General features: G+C 38.8%; 1 long non-coding RNA gene across 1 annotated transcript in view; it reads right to left on the reverse strand.

Annotated features, from left to right (window-relative positions):
• Positions 1 to 1,936: 1,936 nt before the first annotated feature.
• LOC134737408 (uncharacterized) overlaps positions 1,937 to 12,696 on the reverse strand; it is a 33,266-nt gene continuing 22,506 nt past the window's right edge. Inside the window, exons 3-4 of the long non-coding RNA XR_010122296.1 lie at positions 3,007 to 3,124; positions 1,937 to 2,029 (exon numbers count right to left, since the gene is read on the reverse strand). This is a non-coding gene — a long non-coding RNA (uncharacterized lncRNA). The remainder of the gene's footprint in view (positions 2,030 to 3,006; positions 3,125 to 12,696) is intronic.

Raw genomic sequence — 12,696 nt, forward strand, 5'->3', positions numbered from 1 at the left:
ATAATCAAAAGCTTCATCAATAAGACATCATCTACAGGCCAGTGTTAAGTGCTAAACTTCAGAAATATGTCTCTGCTAAAATGAGCAAAACAAGCCAACAGATAGTAAAGGTCACAGACAAATTTAGCACCATGATTTTTTATAAATCATGTTTTATAAAATGCAAGTACAGATATTTTAGTATTATGGTTTTTACCACTAAAAACCACACCATTTAATCTGGACCTTTGGGAAATCCTATGTATTACAGAATCTGACCACTTGTCCCCAGCCCTGCTGCCATCATCCTGGACAAGTCCCCATCATCTCTCACCTTTATCATTGCAATAGCTCTGAACTTGCCTCCCTGGTTCTAATTTTGCCTCTTTTTACTACTCATAACATCAACCGGAGTGACTCTGCTGAAGCCTGAATAAGATCCTGCCATGTCATCTATGCATGAAACCCTTCTAATCTTCTCTGCTCCCTTAGAGTAAAGCCAGTGTGGCCTAAAGGTATATATGACCTTCCCCTCCTCCCCATTGCTTTTCAGAACCTATTCATTGTACTTTACCCTCCTTCACTCCTCAATGGCCACACTGGCCACCTTGCTATTTCTTACATGTGCCAGGTTGAATCCTGCCTCAGGGACTTTGCAATTGTTGCCTCCACCCTTGAGGGCTCGTCCCCAGGAGGAAGCCCAAATAACTCAAGTCGTCTTCTCAGTGAGGTCTTTTCTCAACACAGAATTTAAACATCTCCATTTACACATCTCCATACCTACTCTTCATATCACTCCTCTGCTTTTATTTTTATTTTTAGAACTTTTTGCTATTTAATGTACTAGTTTTATTATTGTTAAATTTATTATTTCACTTTCTGACTCCCTGAGTAGAATGAAGACTCTATGAAGACAGGGGTTTATATGTGTTTTGGTTGCTGCTGTATCTCTCCAGTGCCTAGAACAGTTCCTGGCACATTATAGATGCTAATTAATCTCTTGGATGAATGAATAAATTAATTTTATTCATTATAGAATCCCTGTGGGCATACATTTTGTATGCTAAATTATGGATATAACATTTTATTTTTTTATTCATCCTACAGCATGGATAATTATTTATAATTCAAACTTTTTAAAAACTTCATGTAGTGCAGGGTTTTCAATACACTTTGGTGTAAAAATGTTTCAGAGACGGAAAATATTTCTTAAAATTCAAAATCTCTTAAGGAAATTAAAATACAGTAGAATTTTTCCCCTTTGCCTTCTGACTTGGGTGTTGATGTTCTAGCAATTAGAAACTTCATTAGTGGCCGTACGGCCAAATGATCTCATTACGGACCTTTGAATTAATTTGCATTTTTATTATGCTTCTGCTTCTAAATTGTATGTACTGTGTTTGATCACTTGTGTACTTTTCAAAGAATTGGAGAATTCTTATTTTATTGAAGAATATGTATTTTTAGGTGGAACATAAGTAGTATGTGCATTCTAAATTTAAAAATTTTTAGTCACTAGATTATTAACAAAAACAAAAATAAAACCGAGTTATTTGTTTCATTTGATATGCCTCCTAACAATTTCCATGCACTTTTATGAGAAAACCTCTCATATGATAATATTATTTGTTTAGTACATCGGTTTGGTAAAATTAAAAGAAAAGAAAACTATAAGTTGTTTGTGACTTTAGGTTAAATTAGTAAGAGTAACATGGACTCCTTAATTCCAGAAAAGTCTCTGAGAACTTCTCCCCAATTTCTCTATCACCTCCATACACACACACACACACACACACAAATTGAATATAAGGCCAGGAGGTACCCTTCAACTTGAACAAAATAGAACAAGACCATTTGTGTTATGGGAGACAGCAGCCCTTCCTGTCCTTTAGTTTCTAGATCTGGCCAGTGACGACGAAGTAGTGTATTAGAAAAGGTCTAATCAGCTCATGGTTTTGTGGGCTGTACAGGCCTTTTGCTTCTGGGGAGGCCTCGGGAAACTTGAAATCATGGTGGAAGGTGAAGGGAAAGCAGGTACATCTTCACATGGCTAGGAGGAAAGAGAGAGAGAGTGAAGGGGGAGGTGTTACACACTTTCAAACAACCAGATCTGGTTGGAAATCTATTATGAAAACAACAAAGGGGACGTCCCTTCTAAAGGGGGAACTCCAAAGGATTCAATCACCTCCCACCAGGCCTTTTTCCAACACTGAAGATTACAATTTGACATGGGATTTGAGTGGGGACACAGAGTCAAACCATATCAGAGGACTTGGAGATTCCCAGCAGGAAAACAATCAGCCAGGGTAGGAAAGTAATAAAATACTCCCCTCCCCACTGAATTTTATTACACAGGAAGGAAAAGGATTGGGTTTTCCATGGGCAGACACAGAGATAGACTTTGAAATACAAAATTAGGGCTCAATTCTTGTGAGACAAAGACAAGAGGAAGCAGGATTGGCCAGAGGAAGAATTTGAGTGTGATGTATGCCTGACAATGCTTGAGCCAACCTGTCATGGAGCTTCGAGGTGAGTATTATTGGTCAGAGTGACCCATGCCAGAGTGAAGTGTCTGGGCCTTTCTAGTCGTGGCTTACTCAGTTACAGAATGTGGCTCAGTCACAGAATGTCCTAAAAAGGCCATGATCATGGGTGAGGCTTCCTCTCACACCTTCTCTTGGATCACTCAGTTTGGGGAAGCCAATTGCCATGTTGTGAGGTAGCCCACTGGAGAGGCTCACGTTGTGAAGAACATGAGGGACCACATCAGTAAACTTGGAAGTGGCCCCTCTACACCTACACAAACAATAGACCCTTCAGATACACTTGCAGCCCCCAGGTGATAGCTTGACTACAATCCCAGACAGGACTTGAGTGAGAGGCACCCAGCAAAGCCATGTGCTAATTCATGATCCACATAAATTTGAGATAAAATTCTTGTTTTAAGCTGCTAAATTCTGGGGATAGCTTGTTAGCAGCAGTAGATAACTAATCAGTTGAGGCAACCCCAAGGCAGCAAGTCCTTACCTGAAGGAGGATTTGGGTGGCGCATCTCTCTATCTGTCATAGTCTACCTGTTTTGTCATTTGTAGGTATTTCTACACATATGTTTGAGTAACAGCTCCTCCAGGATTCTGTTGGGCCACTTTTCCGTAGGGGAAATAGAAAAGAAGGAGATTAGCAGAACTAACTACAGTTGCTCTGCTGTAGTTGATCTCAGGACCAATATTGCTATTTATTTTATTTCTCCTATACTATTCATTTTAGGTCCTGCACCATCAGGCACTATGTCTGCTGTCCTTGGTCATGTATCTGGTAGCATTACTCAGACTGTCCTCCCAAGAAGTCTGATCTATGGTTACCATGTCCTCCTCATGCTTGCACTGCTGGATCTGTCCATTTACACTTACAGTTGGGCAAGGGATTACTGTGAGGCACTCAACCAAATCATCTGAGTCTCACATGTATTTCTCACTGTCTCCACTGTATAGCAGCAGTCCTAACCCTTAATGATTTAACTCAGTTACTCATGCTGAGATGGTGACTCCTTTTTGCCCCCAAATCTCCAGACAACAGTCATACTAATAATTCTACGGAGCTTTTATTGTGTCCTCTGGTGAAACTGTGACCTTTTTATAGATCAGGGCCTTTAACTCTACAAAGCACCGTTGCAGGGACAGGAAGCACCAAGTTCAAGGATCTTTATTTACTGTAGTACAAGAGCCATTCCTGCTTCTACTTCTTGGTTCTGGGGCCCTTGCATTTTTATCAGACACACAAAGCTGCACAAAATCCTTTGATTCAGTGTGAATACTGCATATCCAGAGAATGGCACCCCATCCTCATAGAGCACTACCTCTGATTTGGGCTTTAGCTACTCATTTAGCAAGCCATTCCAAGGCTCTATTAGACTAGCAGCATCTGGATAGAGTTTGTAATATAGCCAGTGAATGTCATGGTATGGGCACACAATGGCACTTCCTATGTTGTAAATGGTCTTCTGGTCTGAGGAAATGTTATGTTAGATTACATATTGGTGGATCAGGAATTTCATAATCCCTCATCTAGAATGATGACTGAGGCTTTTGGGCAGAAAAAGCAAACTCATGTCTGGAATACATGTTAAATCTAGTCTTGTGAGCATAAATGAATGGCACTTCCGTAATGGAGGTAGCTTATATGACTGGTTGGACTCCTTGAAGAATGGTGTTGCATCAAGGGCTCCACATTGATATCTGGTGTTGGTAGGGTGGAAATTCAGCAGCTAAATTGGACTTCAAAGGTGAGAGTCCATGCATTGGCACATGCATAATCTCCTTTTCTGCCACTGTGGTCTCTTAATCCATTTTTTCTCTTAGTCAACACTGGGGAGTTTAAATACAGAGATCGGCTGACACTAACTGCTTGAGTTAATTTGTGTACTTAGTTGATTAGAGTCTTCTGTGATTGATATTCCTTTGTGAGCATTGACATATGACATATATATTCCCATTTCATGCCCATTCCCATATGCCTATCTCATAGACATCCCATATATATCCATCTAATAGACATTAATCAGCTCATGGTTTTGTGGGCTGCACAGGCTCTGAAACAGCCTCCTCATCCGCAAACTTTGTTTTCCTTCCATAATCCCGAAAAGTCAGATAGGCCTTTTACCATTGCCCAAGAGTCTGAATTCATTATAACTTCACTAATTTTATCCCAAATTAATGAACAGGTACACTATACCTCATATGTTTATTAGAAGTATTTTCCTTCTTCTTCAATGGGTCATACAAGATCCCCCATAAAGCTATAAAAATCAGCTGAGGGAAGGGTGCAGTGGCTGATTCCAACCCTGTTTGTGCTTAGTCACTTTCACATTATGATGGGTTGCTCCTGGGTGTACACTAACTTATAAATTGGTGGGTCTCACAGGAGTCAACTAATGATGGACAGTTCTGGCCACATGTTCACTTGGTGAACTATGGTCCGGCATTTCATTTTTACCACAGCTCACTAGCCTGCCTGGAATTATTCTTCAAAAGATGTATAATTGTGCACTGCAGATGGCAAGACTTTGGCCTAAAATTCCAGGGGATCTACTTTGTGGTTCTTCCACTTGGACTTACATATGACAACTTTTCACACCACTGATACTGCCTGCACCACAGAGGGAGCCAGATCACATGGTCCAAGTGCGAGGGCTGCCTGCACAGCAGTTTGGACCTGTTGTGGAGCTCTTTACTTCTCTGTGCCCCATTTAAGGCTGACAGTCTTTTATATCATCCTGAATATAGATGTGGAATGCGCCAATTTCAGAGATGGAAAAAGCCTACCAGTGTGGTTCTTTATCCGTGGTGGATGTACAAGTTGTGATAATTTGTATGTTACTTTGGAGAGGATTTCTTGTTACACCCCTAACCATTGAACCCCTAAACATTTTATGGTTGTGGTAGTCCATAAAATTTATTTCCTTCCCTTTGGAGCACACATGACTTATTGAGGCCTCACATATGCCAGCCACCTCTTGCTCATCTGGCCCAACCAATAAAAAGTTACCAGTGAAATGGGTCAGTTGGTATTCTACATGATATCTAAATTCTCCTATACACATGACACAGGGCCAGAGAACTAGGATAGTACCATTTTTGGTTATGCATTTCTATGACACTTGGGATATTGTATTGCATTAACTACCTCCATAACTCTTTTCAGCTCAGGTTCTCTTGGGTGCAACCCTGACCTGCCTAATTGTTATAATGATTACAATCCTTTGGTTTCTGGAAGTTAAATGCTGCTACCTAATTTTATGTTTTTTGGGGTCCTGTTACCCCTGTTGCTGTCAATAAGCCAATTTATGTAACAAGCTTTCCTATTGTCAACGTTGACTTGAAAAGGAAAGCCACCATTAAACTTTTTGGTGACTCTGGTACACCTCTTATCGCTGCATTTCTGTGTCCTTGGCAAATAGTGTGTTTTCTTGGTCTTCCTGTGGAATGTAATCATGTGGTGGTTTTCCAACCTTATGTGATATATTCATTCCAGGATGCCCACTTCCCTGAGCCCTTGATTTCTTTTCTCCATTGTCTGCCATGACAATTCTGACATTTCAACTGATCTCAGAATGGATCATCATTTTTCCATGCTTCTAGGAGCTATCCTAGTAGTGAATTCACACTGTAGTGGAATCTTTGCTAGGGTGCATCTGGAGAAAGAGTTCCAAACTCAGTAAGTGCCTGCCTATCTAATTTAATGTTCTGGTCTTCTTGATCAAACATCCTCAGAATCCACTTCTTTTTCTTTTTCTTTTTTTGAGACAGCGTCTTGCTCTGTCACCCAGGCTGGAGTGCAGTGGCATGATCTTGGCTCACTGCAACCTCCAACTCCCTAGTTCAAGCAATTCTCCTGCCTCAGCCTCCCAAGTAGCTGGGATTACAGGCATGTGCCACCATGCCCAGCTAATTTTTATATTTTTATTAGAGATGGGGTTTCACCACGTTGGCCAGGATGGTCTTGATCTCCTGACCTCGTGATCTGCTCACCTTGGCCTCCCAAAGTGCTGGGATTACAGGCGTGAGCTATCATGCCCGGCCCAGAATTCACTTCTATGCAAATTCTCCTGGCTTCTATAAGTCCACATTGGCTAGGTGTCACAACAACTTTGGGGTTTTCCCAGCAAACTCACACATTCCCCCCATCCACACATAACAGGCTTGCTGTGGTTTTACATTTAACTTTCTTCGAAATAAAGTCACTCATACTATTAGGTACTGGGCGTGGTTCTCAACTTTCTCTTCCCTCTGCTGTGTGTGAAGAGAAATTCATTGTATTTATATAACCAAAGAGGTTCACTGGCTTTCATGCCAGGATTTCAGTTGGCTGTCATTTACCCTTTGCTGTATAGTTTCTTTCTGAAGAGCATCCATGGCACTTAGAAATAGTCACACAATTCTATTATCTTTATAGCTGCTATTTCTTCCATATTTATCAAATACCAGATAGGCCGAGCCCAGTGTACTCCTTTCTACTGGTAAAACCTCCTAAGTAGCCTCCAGTGGAAGTTTTAACAACGGGTCTGCCACTTTATGCCACAGGCTATTGGTGCTAAACCCCAAACAGTGATGAGTGATCTAACTTCAAAACAATCTTGTTGCCTGCTTTTTCAGACCACTCCTGAGGGCAGCTGTTACTCCTGAGCCACTGAGATGGAGTCTGAGATGCCAGATGTTTGTTAGAGATCAACACTTATGACAAGGATGGGAAAGGAGCACTTTTGAAAAGAGGAAGGGGCCAAGTTGCAAAGCAGCTTGATGAAGTCTCCACCAACCCTGCAGAAAGTTCTAGAGTGAGTATTGTCCACATCAGAATTTCCTGTGTCAGGCCAAAATGGCCAGGCCTTTATATCCCTGCTTTGCCCAGTGACTGGATATCAGCTGACCCCAAAAAGGTTGACCCTTGGGCCAGGCAACTCTGCAGCTAAAGCATATCCTAAAAAAGCTACCAGATGAAGGCTATCTGTTGACTATACTTCTTGCAGTTGGGCAGTCTTTCTCTGAAGTGAGCTCTGCGTAGCACATTTCCATGTATACCACAGGTAGGCTGGACTGTTAACCAGAGCTCAATAGTCAGGTCTTAAGGGATGGTTGTTTTAAACCCTGAATTTACTTCTATTCAGGAAACTTGGCACTGGGGCAAGTGTTGTATTGTGGTAACAATGATTGGACTTGTAAGCTTAAAGCATGAAGGTTTAATCTATGTTGCTTAAGCATGGAGTACCCTTGACCTTGAATACTACCAGAAGGAGTTGCATTCTCTTTCCTGAAGGAATAACTGTGGTCTGAGCAGATATATGAGCCAGTAAGGTTACTACTGGAGCCAATGACAGGAAAGCATTATAACATGCAGAACAACACTCTGTGAATATACTGAAAACTTTTGGATCGCACTCTTGAAATGGATGAATTGTAGTATAAGTTAATTACATCTCAATAAGATTGTTAAACAATTTTTAGAAGTAATTTTCAACCCATCATTTCTTAACAGCCAAAAAACGCAAATCATCCCCAATCTGGCCTTCTAGGAAACTTTTTATAGCCTCAGATAATCATCTGACATCTGTTTCAGAGGAAAGCTGGTTGTTTCACATGAATTAAGCCTCCCAGTTAAGGTAGAGGTGAATGGAGGGGGGAAGGGGGCAGATACTAGAGGTCCTGTTGTTGTTGTTGTTGTTGTTGTTGTTGTTTTTGGCATACAAAGTTTTCCAGAAATTACTTTAAGTATTAAAATGGATGTGATTTAATTTGTATCCTAGGGTGGCAAAGAGGGTCAACCAAATACACTTGCTTATATGTTGGTCTTTTTGAAAACGTCCTTGGAAAGTTGCCCTTTTCCAGAATGGCTTCCAATGATCTATTCTGAGCTCTGTGAAGACAGTAAAAACATTCACTGGTGCTTTAAGATTGGTCATTCATTCAGCTGGTCAGTCATCATTCATTCAAAAATCATTTTTGAGGAGTCTACTAAATGTCAGGTGTTCAGCTGGCCACTATGAGTATAGAATTTATTGGGAAGTCTCTGCCATGATAGAGGGAAAGATATAGGAATTTAAAGTATAGTGTATGTTGCTGTATTTTATAATAGATGCATGAAGAGAGTGCTTGTGGGGGCAGAAAAGACTAAAGTCCTTTTGCTCTTTTCTTTAAATCACTTGCAGTAAAAATTATGCTTACAAAAATTGTATTTGTCTTATAAAACTCGAATGGTTTCATGACAGCAATTACCTCTTCTTTTCCTTTCTCTCACTTTTCCCTTCCAGTTGCCTTCTGGGCTCCTCTAGGTCTACTTAAGAATCACAAAACCTACTTATAGAAAAATATACTGACCTAGGTATACATTATCATGGAAACACCAGACCAAGTAACCAAAGGAGAGACTGGGATCTTATGCTGGGAACTGCTTCTAATTAACTAATTGAATTATTGTGATCTTTAGGAGAATATGTGTGACGGAAGCTTCAGCAAGAACCTGACACCTAATGAGCTCTCAACACAATTAGTGGGGAATTAGTTGTAAGGGTTCTGGGGGAAAATCTGATTTAGTGTCTGAGCAATGTGTCTGGAGGTATTGAGGATTAAACGTGTCAGAATGGGAAGAAAATGCATAAACCTACTGTAATTTTTATTCTAGGAAACACCTGTTCCTAATGGAGGCAGAGGAGTTCAAATATGTGATGCATGAGAACACAGGATATGAGCCATGTGAGGGTTTCAGGAAAAGTGAGGCCTCTATCCTATGTACAGCACACTGACCACTGACACCCTTGTATAGCGCTGCTCTTGTATCCCACATATCTAGGTCGACATAGCAGCAGATGGTCAGTGCCCACAGTGGAAGATTTTCTTATTAAGGATTGTGGAAAATGACTCAGATCTGCCAGCACCAGAAATACCTAATTCCCATTCCAATATGATTTGTGATCTAAAACTTTGCATAAAAATAGCATCAACTGCTTCAACACTAAAGTAATAATTATTAATAGCTGTTTAGATAGATTGTTAAAGTACTCATCTTGTTGGATTGCATATATTATTTTTTCTTATCAAATATGACCTATATTTAATAAAATCTATTTCTCCTGCATTTCTGAACCACAGATGCAATATTTGCATAATACAGTGTAATGTAGCTTGTAGCTGCCAAGGGCCATAAATAATGCACCTTAGTAAAGCACTGTAATCAGGTTGCTTGTTGTGTATGGGCTGCTGCACACCAGTCTGACCCCCCCCCAACCCCGAAGGCTATTTCTACTTGGGGGTTCAGCATACTGAGAATGAGATGCCAGGGTTTTCTTGGGCATACCAATAGGTCAAAGCTAGGATATGTGGCCAAAAGTTATTATTTATTATAAAAGTTTAATGGGCACATAGTTTAGATAGAAGAAAACTTTGGTTAACAACCACATACATCACTTCAGAAATTAATGTTAATTATCATAGTTATCAAAGTTTTTAAAGGAAAAATATTATGTTCTGTTTCAAGGTTTTGGAAATAGTTTGGTTGGTCTGCTGCCTAAAGTCGGTGAGCAGAACTGGAACTACATCTTGCCCTTATTTGAATTCACAAAAATCCTACAACAGTAACTGTATTTTTGTTGTGATTATTATTTTCAGATAGGAGTTAATGATGGGTATTGGAGCATATACAATTCAAAATATAATCACAACATATTGGAGACACACTTTATGAAATCATCCTTTCTGCTACTTTGAGGTTTACCTAAGAATCAACATTTTCATTAATTACAAGATAGGTAGTTCTTAAGTATGACTTTTTGCCTCTTCATCTGATTACCTGGTTTACCTGTTTGGGGTAAAAATGATTTACTGAATGTGAAAGTGCCTTAACATTTTTGCAGATAATTTTTCTTTGAGAAAAACTGCTATACTTTTGCTTGGGATAGGCAACTTGTTTAAAAACCGTAATATTATAAATATTATTTTGAGAGAAAATAACATTTGAAAAAGTTGAAGGATGAAAATTTACACTTAACTTTCATAGCTTTTAAATGATCATGTCTACTAAATATTTAGTAAGTAGATACATGGGAAGTTGTCAGATAAATATGCTTTACATGCCTTTCTGGTTTATTGGAAAGAATATTAATAAGGACTACCAAATGTGTTCCAGTGTTTTCCATTCCAATTAATCATTAGAAAATGTTACGAACTTCTTTTGTTATTTGTATATAGCTGGCTAGAACTTTAAAATATTAGCTTTAAAAATAACGTGATGGAACCTCTGTTATCTGGATGATCTTGGAAGAAGAGTAATCAAGGTATTGAATGCCCTGGAATCCTTAAGATAATTCATGGTATCATTTTTCTGTTTCCACTTTTAATTCGCCTTCAGCTTATTCCATTAGACAAAGTCTTCTGTCTCTCTCTGGCTTCTGCCCCAATTTGTTTTCATTTCTCTCCCTACCACTGTTTTCTTTTCCTTTCCCTTTGGCCTCTACCTTGACCCCTACTCTATTCCCAATGTTTGCTCTTCTATGCCTTCTACCCTTCCCGGCCTCAGCCCTGTTCAAATATTTTTCCAATTAAATAGGCATCAGAAATGCTGAGGAAATAGGGTTCAGCGCATCTACTACAGCCTGCCTTTAAAATCAAACCAGCTTAACTTGGAGAAAATTTTTAAAAGCATTTGTTTTTGCCAATGTACATGCCATTTTTTCCATTTTTATGGAAACTTGTTCCACAAAACCTTTTATGAACCTTGTTCATATGCAGTGGAAAATTAACACTGCTTTTAGAAAAGGAAGCAGAAAACACTATTTCAAATTTTGCACTTGTTAAATTTGTAAATTCAAGTTAGGTGAGTTTCTGTTGAAATGATAGCATAATCTTAAGATTACTTTTCTTTTTTAGAAGTGAGCATTTTGTGATCCTCATGTTGTGGACAGGCTATTAACTGCAAATATTTTTTTTTTTGATTTCTTACAATGTATTAGTGTAGTGCTCTATTACCAATGAATTGAAAAAAGTATTTTTAGCTCTACCTCAGGTAGAAACCTTCTTTATCATGAGAAAGACATAGAGAAGCAATTCCATTTTTTTCCCGTTACTTAAAGGTAAATTCCTCAAAAGGTGATAGTAAGAGATCACTTTCCAAAGTTACTATGAGAGTTATTTAGAAACCTCGATATTCAGAGATAAGCTGTAAGTGATATTACAAATCAAAGAAGATACAGTTAATTACGAAACAAATTATCAATGTTGCCATAAAAATGTTAAGAAGTCACACTATAGGTTTCTTTTTCTATAAAAGGTGATGGTTTTGTTTGAAAAATATTTTGCTTCAAGGACTGATAGTTTTATTTATTATGGTGTGTTTATAGACTGTGTTTATAAATAGTATTTATAGACCATACTGTGAATGAAGTGAAATGATACTCCAGTGAGGGCTAACCTTTTAGAATATGTATTACTTAATTCTTACTCTTAAAGTCACAACAGCTTATCACTTACCCTACTGACATTTTATTTAACATTTACAATCATTTATTAAAAAAACAAGTTTTGTTTGTTGCATTTCTTTTTCAACTATAAAAAAAGATTCATTTTGACATTATTTTTTTTCACTTGGATTCCCTCACTTCAGGTAATGGTTTGGCTGAGGAAGCCAGATAAAGCCAGGTTCCCTTAATGTAATTTTCAGATTCTTTGAAAACTCCCACCTCAACTGCCTGTTACTACATGTTCAAACCGTATTTTGTATGAGGTCATTGAAAGTTTTAAGTTAAGCCAAGCTTGTGTAATCATGGCAAAAATTAATATAAAGTATCCTAATGTTGTTTTAAACCTGTCACAGTTCATAAAAATATGAGACATGCTCACCAATCATTAACGTATTTTTTCCTATAGCATTATGCCTGAAAGGTCAGATTTGCATATGATAAAAGCGAAGGAGGCTGATTAAAGAATCCATGATCTTTCAAACTTCTGGATCCTAAAATCACACCAATCTGGCAACTAACTATTTGGCAATGGGATCATTGGGCACTACAAAGTTGTCTATATATTATACATATTTGTCATGCTTATGAACACCTATATCTCGTGGCTGAAGGGATCTTGTCAACGTCACTGCATAATGAAGGGAGGCAGAGGAGGGGGAGCTGTTGAGGTGGACTCTTTAGCAGGGTAGATTTAGAGCGGAGAGAACACGCTCTCT

Source organism: Symphalangus syndactylus, chromosome 8 (genome assembly GCF_028878055.3).
Source record: "Symphalangus syndactylus isolate Jambi chromosome 8, NHGRI_mSymSyn1-v2.1_pri, whole genome shotgun sequence".
NCBI classification, from domain to species: Eukaryota; Metazoa; Chordata; class Mammalia; order Primates; family Hylobatidae; genus Symphalangus; species Symphalangus syndactylus.